Source organism: Malania oleifera, chromosome 12 (assembly GCF_029873635.1).
Source record: "Malania oleifera isolate guangnan ecotype guangnan chromosome 12, ASM2987363v1, whole genome shotgun sequence".
NCBI lineage: Eukaryota > Viridiplantae > Streptophyta > Magnoliopsida > Santalales > Ximeniaceae > Malania > Malania oleifera.
Window position 1 is genome coordinate 55,517,114 of NC_080428.1, and position 9,743 is coordinate 55,526,856.

Sequence of the window (9,743 nt, forward strand, 5' to 3'; positions counted from 1 at the left end):
ACCAACGATAATTGAGTGAATTTATTTAACAATAAAATAAATTGAGAGAACTATTATAATTCTAAAATAATTCTAAGCAAAATCTATTAATGCGATGCCGACAACTACTATGAGAGAAAAATTGAGAGAGGGTGGGTTTGCAAGTGAGGGAATAACACGACGTGCATTCCTTTACCTTCCCTTTATTTACATGTACTTACCTACATTATCCTCACAGCCTACACATTGTCTCAAACTCCTCTTCTCCTCTATCACCACCAACTAAATCCTTCCCATGTGATGCATGACTGAAGGCATATCTTTTTTCTTCAGTGGTCCTCCACTCGGACAGATGCGTCCATAAGCCTTCTACAAAACATTTCATGGTCTATCACGTGATTCGTATATGGCGATGGGTGGCATGGCATTCCACCGTAAAGATATATTCATAAAGGAAAATACTCGAGGATGTGGACAGGAGCTCATAGGACAAGATATCAATGAGGGGTGAACCCATATGGACCCAAATCACATAGCACTGCTCGGCCATAAACCCGTTATAGAACATTGATAAGGTTTCATATTTAGTGTCGCGATTCATTAGCACACAACTCCCATGTGGGTGTATGGGAAAGATATTTTCCATTTAAAATGAATTAGGTCTAAACACTTGGTCAAAAGCTAAGTTCCCTACCAGTGTTCATGGTAGTGTTGACACATGATTGAGGGGGCGTGCCTCACGTTCCAAATGCATGTACATCACTGTGGCGGACATTGATAATATACCAACCAAGAATGGGATGGCTCGCAGATACGGCCATAATTAAAGCTGGTCACTAATAGAGAAGTGTGTTATAAAGTTGAATCAATTAATTTAATGAGATCCATGCCCACCACTTTTGAACGACCATCCACTTTTCAATTAAATCCAATATCAATATTATGCATCAGAAGCATTCAGGGTTGGGTGATTAATGTTTTGTCCTCCTATAGATCATCTCTTTGGCATTACCCATTTGTTAGCCGACCAATGGGCAGATATCTGATCTAGCAGGCTGCACATCCACCACAAAATTTTCATGTAAATTTAAAAATAAAATAAAATAAATTTATTTTTCCTGATATTTTTATTTTAATATGATTAAAAATTAAGAAAAATTAAAAATCATATTTTTATTCATTGATTTGATGTATTTTTAAAATTAGATTCTTTCATATTTTTCTTCCAGCTCCAAACATGAGAGCTTGCATTTTGTGGTTATATGCACCTTAACTAAAGGTTTTAATATTTACGTAGACCGGGATAAAAGGAATATGTGTTTTTCATTAAATCAATAGATTAATAAGTATGTAGAGATATGGTCGTATCTAAAAAAATTATTTGAACTCAGCACAACATTTTAGTAGACAATGGCATAAAACCCATGTAATTGGAGGGGGAGAGAGAGGGTTGTATCTTAGTCCAAATCTTTGAGTTATAATGGCACTGTGTAATTGATGAGAGAGACATTAGTGTTTGGCATTTTAGAATTTCGATATTTTGTTTGGATCATATGGATTATGTAAATGGGAGCATAGAATTCTGATTTTGAATTTGAATTTGTATGCATGACAAAATAAAACATAAAATTCATTTTATTCTAATCTGAAAATAAAAAATTCATACTTCCAAACATAACCTTAATGAAAAGCGACGGGACATACTTATAGGAGTTAAACTAAAAATATGTATTATCATTGTTCAAAGAGAGCTATAGCTTACATGGAAATATGATTAATTCATATGCATATAGCTATGGGCTAATATGGATGGTGACGGAACATCAATGGTCGAATTGATGTGCCACCAACTGATTTACAAATCTTCTAAACATTTGGTCAAATAAAGCTCCTAATTAAAGTGAAAATAATAGTTGGCTAATTAGTTAAATTGTGGATTAAGCAACAATTTTTAATTTTAATAAGTTAAAATTTTTCCATGCCGACAATTGCCACATGCGACAAAGTTACCGACAAATCTCGCGAACCGTTTGGTTAAAATGACATTATCATATAATTAGTTGAGGTAAAAATTGAATTAATCATGATTAGACAAACAGAATGATTAGCTAGGAAAAGAAAAAGAGACAAACAGAATGATATCTCAAGCATTTTAAGTTTTTGTCCATTTTGTTTTTCACTTTGGTGCACGGGCAGTCCATAAGCAGTCTCATTGTTGTTAGAAAAGTGCTTTTTAATGTGCAATTTTTATTTTTTTGAAAAACATTAAAAACCCGTTTAGTTGTAGAAGAAAAATTATAGTCTCGTAATAGTTTTTTAAAAGTAAATTAAAAATTTAGCTTTTTTTTTTTTACAACATTTATATGAAGTAAATGGATAATAATAAATAGTTTTATTGCTAAATGCTCATGAAAATGCTTTTATTTTTTATTTTAAAATCTTTAAATAATCACAAAAATACCATATTATTTGTCTCAACGTCTCGAAGAAGGGTTCAGAATGGAAAGAAATAATAATATTGAAAATTTGAGTGATTCCCATAAATAAATCAATGGTATAATGCAAATATATAAATAAAGTGAGACACAAAATTTAATGCGATTCCCTCAAATATTGAGGTACGTCCACGAGACACGACGGTTCAAATCTACTATCACCAAGGTTTGTACAAAGTGGGAACAAAAGACACAAACCTTATAAATATACACAAGTGTATAACAAATATAATAAAATGAAAGGTGTCACCAAATGTTGTGAACAAAGCTCCAAGAGCCAATCAAAATAGAGCACAATGTAAGCACAACCGAAAGGCCAATATGCTGATAATAATCCCTTTTGCTTGCTGGAACAAGCCTAAACCAGGGCTGCTAAGGGTACTTGCGGAATACTTCCATTGGGAATAGTAACTCGCCGAAGAAGCAAGGGCATAAACACTAGCGTCGTGAAGCTGCCAGAGTCACACTAGGGGCCACAACTTGTTGGAAAAAAATCCTGTCCGTAGACAACCAAAATGCTAAAGTGAGAGATGAATACAAAATACAGTCTTCAGACAGGCTTCTTAGAGAAGCCAACAAAACAATAAAATAAAAAGGAAAACCTTTTCAAGACATGGGCCCCACAAGAAGGGATACCGAACAAATCTCCCCCTCCTGACTTATGGGGACAGATCCCACAATCTGGCCAAAACTCGACACTTCACATGTTTGTCTCTAGACAATGTTTTTGTCATCATATCCGAACCATTTTCATCGGTGTGAATTTTGTCAAGTTGTAACAATTTCTTATCCAACACTTCTCGAATCCAATGATATTTAAAATCAATATGTTTTGACTTTGAATGGAAGATAGAAGAATTCTTACTCAAATGAATTGCACTTTGGCTATCACAATAAAGAACATACCTTTCTTGTTCTATGCCCAACTCTTTCAAGAATCTCTTCAACCAAATAAATTGTTTACAAGTTTCAGTAATAGCAATAAACTCGACTTCCGTAGTAGATAAAGCAACACATTTTTATAATTTTGATTGTCATGCCACAACTCCCCCCGGAAAAAGTCATCAAATAATCCGAAGTTGATTTTAATACCTTCTCTTTGTATAATTGTACTCCCGAATCCAACTTAGTAATGCAAACCATTGACGGCTTCTTTCTTTGGACCTAGGAATAGCTTAGTGACCAATGAACTAGTGACATATTAAATAGGTATTCTAACCTCGCCTAAAATAAAATAGGTTAGTGGCTACTCCATTGATTTGCAAATAATCAAGTTCTCAGTCCTATAATTTTACACCCAAATTTCACATAATATTGAATTCGCCACTCAGTCGAGCATTTGAAGATTCAACTTCCCTTTTCTTGAGGATTGGCCCTTCGAAGACGTTGCGACATTTATATCTTAATTCTATTGAATTATACATTATTTTATATTTTTATAATATATTATTTGTGCTATTCAACTACTATTCTAGCAAAATATTTTAAAATAAAATAAAAAGCAAATGGAAGTGGCACACACCTTTGACAAAAAACAAAAGGCAGGTTTGTTTTTTCAATTAACACTCATTGAATGAAAAAGAAAAACATGCTGAGCATGAACGGTTGAACACTTAGAAGATATGTATAAGTGTTTAAGTGTACCTTTTTGGGTTATTTAATTACATGAGTGATAAAAATTCAGGAGAGAAGCATGGCAGTTGTGGCTGTGATTTTTAATCTATTCCAACACCCAACATATAGAGCTGAAAAGTATTTGTAGTCACGGAGTAAAATTCGTTACCTAATAATGAATTATTAATGACGAAAAAATAATAGTATATCTTTTAATGGTAATTTTTAAAATCGTTACTAATAGTATGATTTTTTAGTGGACAGTTTAATAGTATGACTTTTAGTGATGGTTTTGAAATCCGTCACTAATAGTATGTCTTTAATGACGATTTTTCAGTTAATAAAAAATGTGTCAGTTATGGTGACAGTTATGGCTTTTAGTGATGGAATGAAACCGTCACTAATACTCCATTCTTAGTGACGGTATATAAGTTAGTTATCACTCCGTTTTAGTCACAACTCTGAAACTATCACTAAGTTATCACTAATAAGTATAGTGATGGTTTTTATTATTAGTGACAGATTGAAACCGTCACTAAAGGCCTCTCTTTTTTGTGAGTGTATATTGTTTCCCACATGGCCAACTTCAAACTTATCACCATTAAGAAGTCCCTTATACACCTAACTCTACAAATAAAAACAATAATAATAATATAATAAAATTTAAAAAAGGGTATCTAAGAAGTCTTTGGGCACCTCCCACCTTCTTGGACTCAATTATTTTTAAAATTTGAAACTTAATAAAAAATTCTATTCTACTCAATTTATATTTTTTAATACTCTGACTTTATTTAAATTTGAATGTACAAACTCGTTGATTCATGAAATAGTTATTATTTAGAATAAAATAAAATATAGTTAAAATTTTAAAATATAAGTAATAATTATTCTTTATATATTTTTTAATTATTTCATTCAACATTAGCATAGAAAAGAATATGCAATCCCATGAAAAAGTATAAAATTAATTGTTCCTTATCTATTTTTTGTTATGATACTTACACATCATTTTTTATATAACAATAACTATCGATTATAATTACCTATTCCTGCATGTAGGCATTCCACGAATCAAATTAAGATTAGGGTTTCAGCTCCTATGATATTTGAGACAAAATTGTACAATAACTCTTACATACAATACAATTTAACTATCTACTCAAATTCCACATTGTATTGTCTCGTGCAATTTGAGGAATTCAAAGCTGTCACTCCTTCATGGAGGGCACAGTGATCCCATTGAGCCTACAAATCAGTAGTCAACTGTGGTAGTTAAATTATGTAAATTTGAAAGGATAAACAAAAAATTGTACGACAAAAAGACAATAAACGCTCTTGAAGTTGGGCAAAAAATATATATATATATAAATTTCTCTTAAGGTTTCAAAAATCATATAAGACTTTTTTCTAAAGAATGTGTACCTTCCTTAAAATCTCAAAATTCCTCAAAAGAGAGCTATGAATTTTCAGGATTTTATGAAAGGTTTTATATCTTCGTAAAATCTAAAAGAGGTTTTGATGTTAGCATCAAAGCTACCGAGACACTTCTTTCCACACACTATAACTAATGACATGATGATGTTGGGTGTGATCCTCTATATGATGACTTCTCGTATCCTTCGCTAACTATCAATTTCGATTATGGTTAGTTCTGGTTTAATAGGATTGAACTGAAACTTCAAGAAAGTCCATGCACTGTTTTTTATTAACTTTATTGTTGGCATTGCTTCAGAAATGTGATTGAGTAATAAAAATATATGATCTTTTTGCATATAAATCTATATTTGCTACAATATAATGGAATAAAAACTAGTCTTATAGTTTTTTATATATGACCATATAATTTTTCATTACATCCCACTTCAAATTTATTTTCATACTCTAACATTACCAAATATTGGGTTCATGATACAAGAATAAAAATACTTAATATGCTAGCTCCAAAATGAAATTCAACTTAAACCAAACAAATATATATCTATATATATATATATATATATATTCATTTACTTTAGTTTCAATTCGGGAGCTTAGAAGTTGTAAACAAGCTAAATTTAAAAAAGTTTAGATAAAATAAAATATCAAATTATACCAAATCCTATTCAAAAAAACAATTACATAAATTTAATATGAAACTTCATTCTCCTACTTAATTTTTTTCTGAATTTGGCTCAAAAATCCAACCCAATTTCATATTTTATTTTGTTTTAAATTCATATTACAGTCAAAAATAAAATTTAGATTCCTAAAAGAATAAGTCCCATTTAGAAAATAAAAAATATATGTGGAATCTATTTTTTCATATTTTTAGGTATTTAAGGAATAAAAATTTTAATTTACTTATGACTAAATCTTTAATTTTTTAAAAAAATGAAATTATAGTTAAATTGAATTTTTATTTTTGATAATTTTTATATTAAAAAGTAAGTAGAAAAATAATATATATTTGCTAAAACCTTTCGTCCATAATCAATGGGATTGTTTTCATATGGGGCTAATTTTGGATTTACCTTCAATCAATTTGAGCCGCCCGTTTGAAAGGAGGTGGGCGCCCGGATAACAAGCCGGCTATGATAATGAAACGTTGTAAGATACAATAGTGCGATCTGGTGGAACTGGACAAAAAAGCAGTAAAGGGAAGAAAAATATTGAAGATGTGAAGCATCCACCAAACGCTCGTGAGTGCGCGTGTAAACCACGTTATTGTCCCTCAATTTTCATGAACTAATATGGTAAATGGTTTAATTTAACATTTAAAAAAAAAAAAAAAAACTTTTGTATAAATGCTGCCAAACCATTCCTTATTTGGTAGATAAAAGTATTTTACTAAGTTTCTTATATTATACGAAAGTGTGGATGATCTTTGGTTTATTGGTTTTTGATTATGTTGTTTAAGTTAGTTTTAAGATCTTGGAATTTGTTTTAATGTACCCAAAGTCTCAAGATTGAAATCACGGTATTCATCCGCCATAAATGAAGGGTTTCTAATAAAGTTAGGAGGTGCCGCCCTTTTTTTTTTGTTTTTTTTTTAAGTGTGGATGCTCGTTTGTAATTGAATCTGAAATTGACCCCTTTTGTTATAGTTAGAATATTTGTCGGAATACTGTTGTCGAGATTACTAAAGACTTTGCATTAAAAGTTTAGGAAGGGCTTGAAAATTATGAATTAATTTTTAATTATCACATTTTATTAAGAGTGGATGTTATTGTCTATGAGCTATAACTAGGAGTGTAAATGATTCAAGGTTACTCGCAAGTTACTCGATCGCGACTCATTTTATAACTTAACTCGACTCGATTGCACTTGATAATCAAGTTAAATTCGAACTACTCTAGTTAGTTTAATAAGTTGAATTCCAATTTTGTAGCACCAATCGTGACCTAATCAAACTTTTAAAATTTTTTTATTTTATTTCTTTTTGTGTTGTATAAATCATATATATATATTTAATGCACGTATTTGTAAGTGTCATATATATAATTTACAAATATATCTAATGTAAATTTATAATTGAAATTGAGCTAATTAAGTGGAGTTTAAATTTTAAGAATTTGTAACCAAGTCAATTTTGAGATTGAGTTCAAACAATTTTGAAATAAATTGAACATAACACAAGTTGTCAAACTCAACATTTCCGTGTTGAGCCGAGTTTAAAGAAGTCCATTGTATAACTCGATTCGATTCTGAGATTCGATTACACCTAATCATGATCTTTCCACAAGTTCCAACAGGAAAGGATCAAGGCAAAACTAAAGCATGTGGGCCCTACTCCATTTCTCCCATCTAATTCTACCATGTGAGTTCGTTAATGTAACGGGCCAATAAGTTCTGCTAGCAAATCGAAAAAAAATTCTCCAAGCAACAAAATGCATGCTTGCCACAAAAAGAAAGAAGAATATAAAAATGCACAAAAAACAATTTTTAAAATGAATTTATGATTTAGAGTTTGAACTTGAAACTGTAATGTAAAATATATAAAACCTATATATGTCAAAACGGTGCTGGGAGGATTAGGAGTGAAATAGATATGATAGTAACTTGGGAATACAGTATATATATAATGTGTACAAAGATATGGGAATTAAGAAACAAAATTCCCGAAAAAACTGTGAGAAAGACGAAAAAAACATGGAAGGGAAAGAAGAAAGAATTTTTAAACGCGGATATGCCCAAAATACTAAAAACCATGAGAACAGGCATTTAAAACAAAGGGTGAAGACAAGCATGAGAGGGGGAAGGGAAATGTTGTGTGAATGGCTTGGAACCGGAATGATCAAGCTCCCAACCCACTTTAAACGAGGAAGAAAAAGATCCACGCAAAAACGGCTTAAATAGCGAGTAGTAAAGAGTGAGTAATAGGGAGCAAGCCCCACACTTATGACTGGGGAGGCCTCAGCCCCCTCGCAAATAAAGCGAAACCAACCTTTACGGTCCAATCGAGCCCCTATATAGAAGGGTCTAGAGAAGAAAAAAACGGCCAAGTTGTATAAAGCGCGTTCAGTCGGGACAGTATTCTAACCTAATTGACAATTTCGTTCGCTCAAAAAAAGATTCCTCTTACTTAGGGCATCGGGTTAAGTGAAGTGTCCCGGAGAAGTACAACCTCGGGTCCTCAAGCCTTTTGCTTTTATTCCACTTTTCAGGGCAGCGGGAAGTCGAAGGGAGCATCCCTGTAAAATTTTTACCCCGAAACAGTTGGCGTCGTCTGTTTTGGGGAACCTACTTTAAAAAAAAAGGCGATCATATTCTTGTTTTTGACTTCGAACATTCCAGCAATGTTGGGACCTCACACAGTTGTTTCTACCTACATCCTGCTGTGAAAAGAAATGTCCCAATACATCCACTCCAACGGGCCCGCAAGAAGATATACAGGTGCGGTGTCAGTAAGGAGGAGGGAGTGCCCGATTTACCAAAAAGGAAAGTGAAGTGATATGGGCTCAACCCAAATTCTATACTTGCAAAAAGAGTCAAAGAAGGTGAAACGTCATGACAACGAAACAAGACCAATGGAAAAGAAGGAACACCAGGCAGGACAAGAAGCTAGCTAAAAAAAATCAACAATACCAGTGTGGAGGGAATGAGGAAAAAAAAAACCTACCTCAAACCAAGAAGGTAGAAGACGCAAAACGCTGGGATTCAAAACCAAAAAGATCTCCGGAACTCGAGAAAGAAAGGGGATCAAGAAGATTAGATCATATTAGAAAAAAGATTATGATGAAAAAGGGAATGGAAAAGAACCTAAATCCTGCTACGGGGAAGCATTCCACTGGAGGTTCCCTCAGAGCCGCCATTCAATTAAGAGAATTTTTCATGGAGGGTACTTACTGCCAAAGTAGATTCAAAGATTTTGCCCAACTTGAAAGGTACGAAGGGGTTTGTGGACCCAACTTGATTTTCCATGTATGGGTAAAAACTTTAAGATGGTGAGCAAGCCATTGGCAAGGGGCTCCAGACGCCATCATGTGTCGGAGCTTCACAACACCCTAAGGGTATGACAGAGATTTGGCGGTTACCGACAACTTTGTGACTCGGATCCATAATTGTTCCTTCTTCAAAAAAATGGAAACCAGGTTCACCGGCCAACTTCATTAATAGCCGTAGAAATTGCTTTTTAAAGACAATTGGGCATTACTCATGCGATTTATGGCGCAAGGA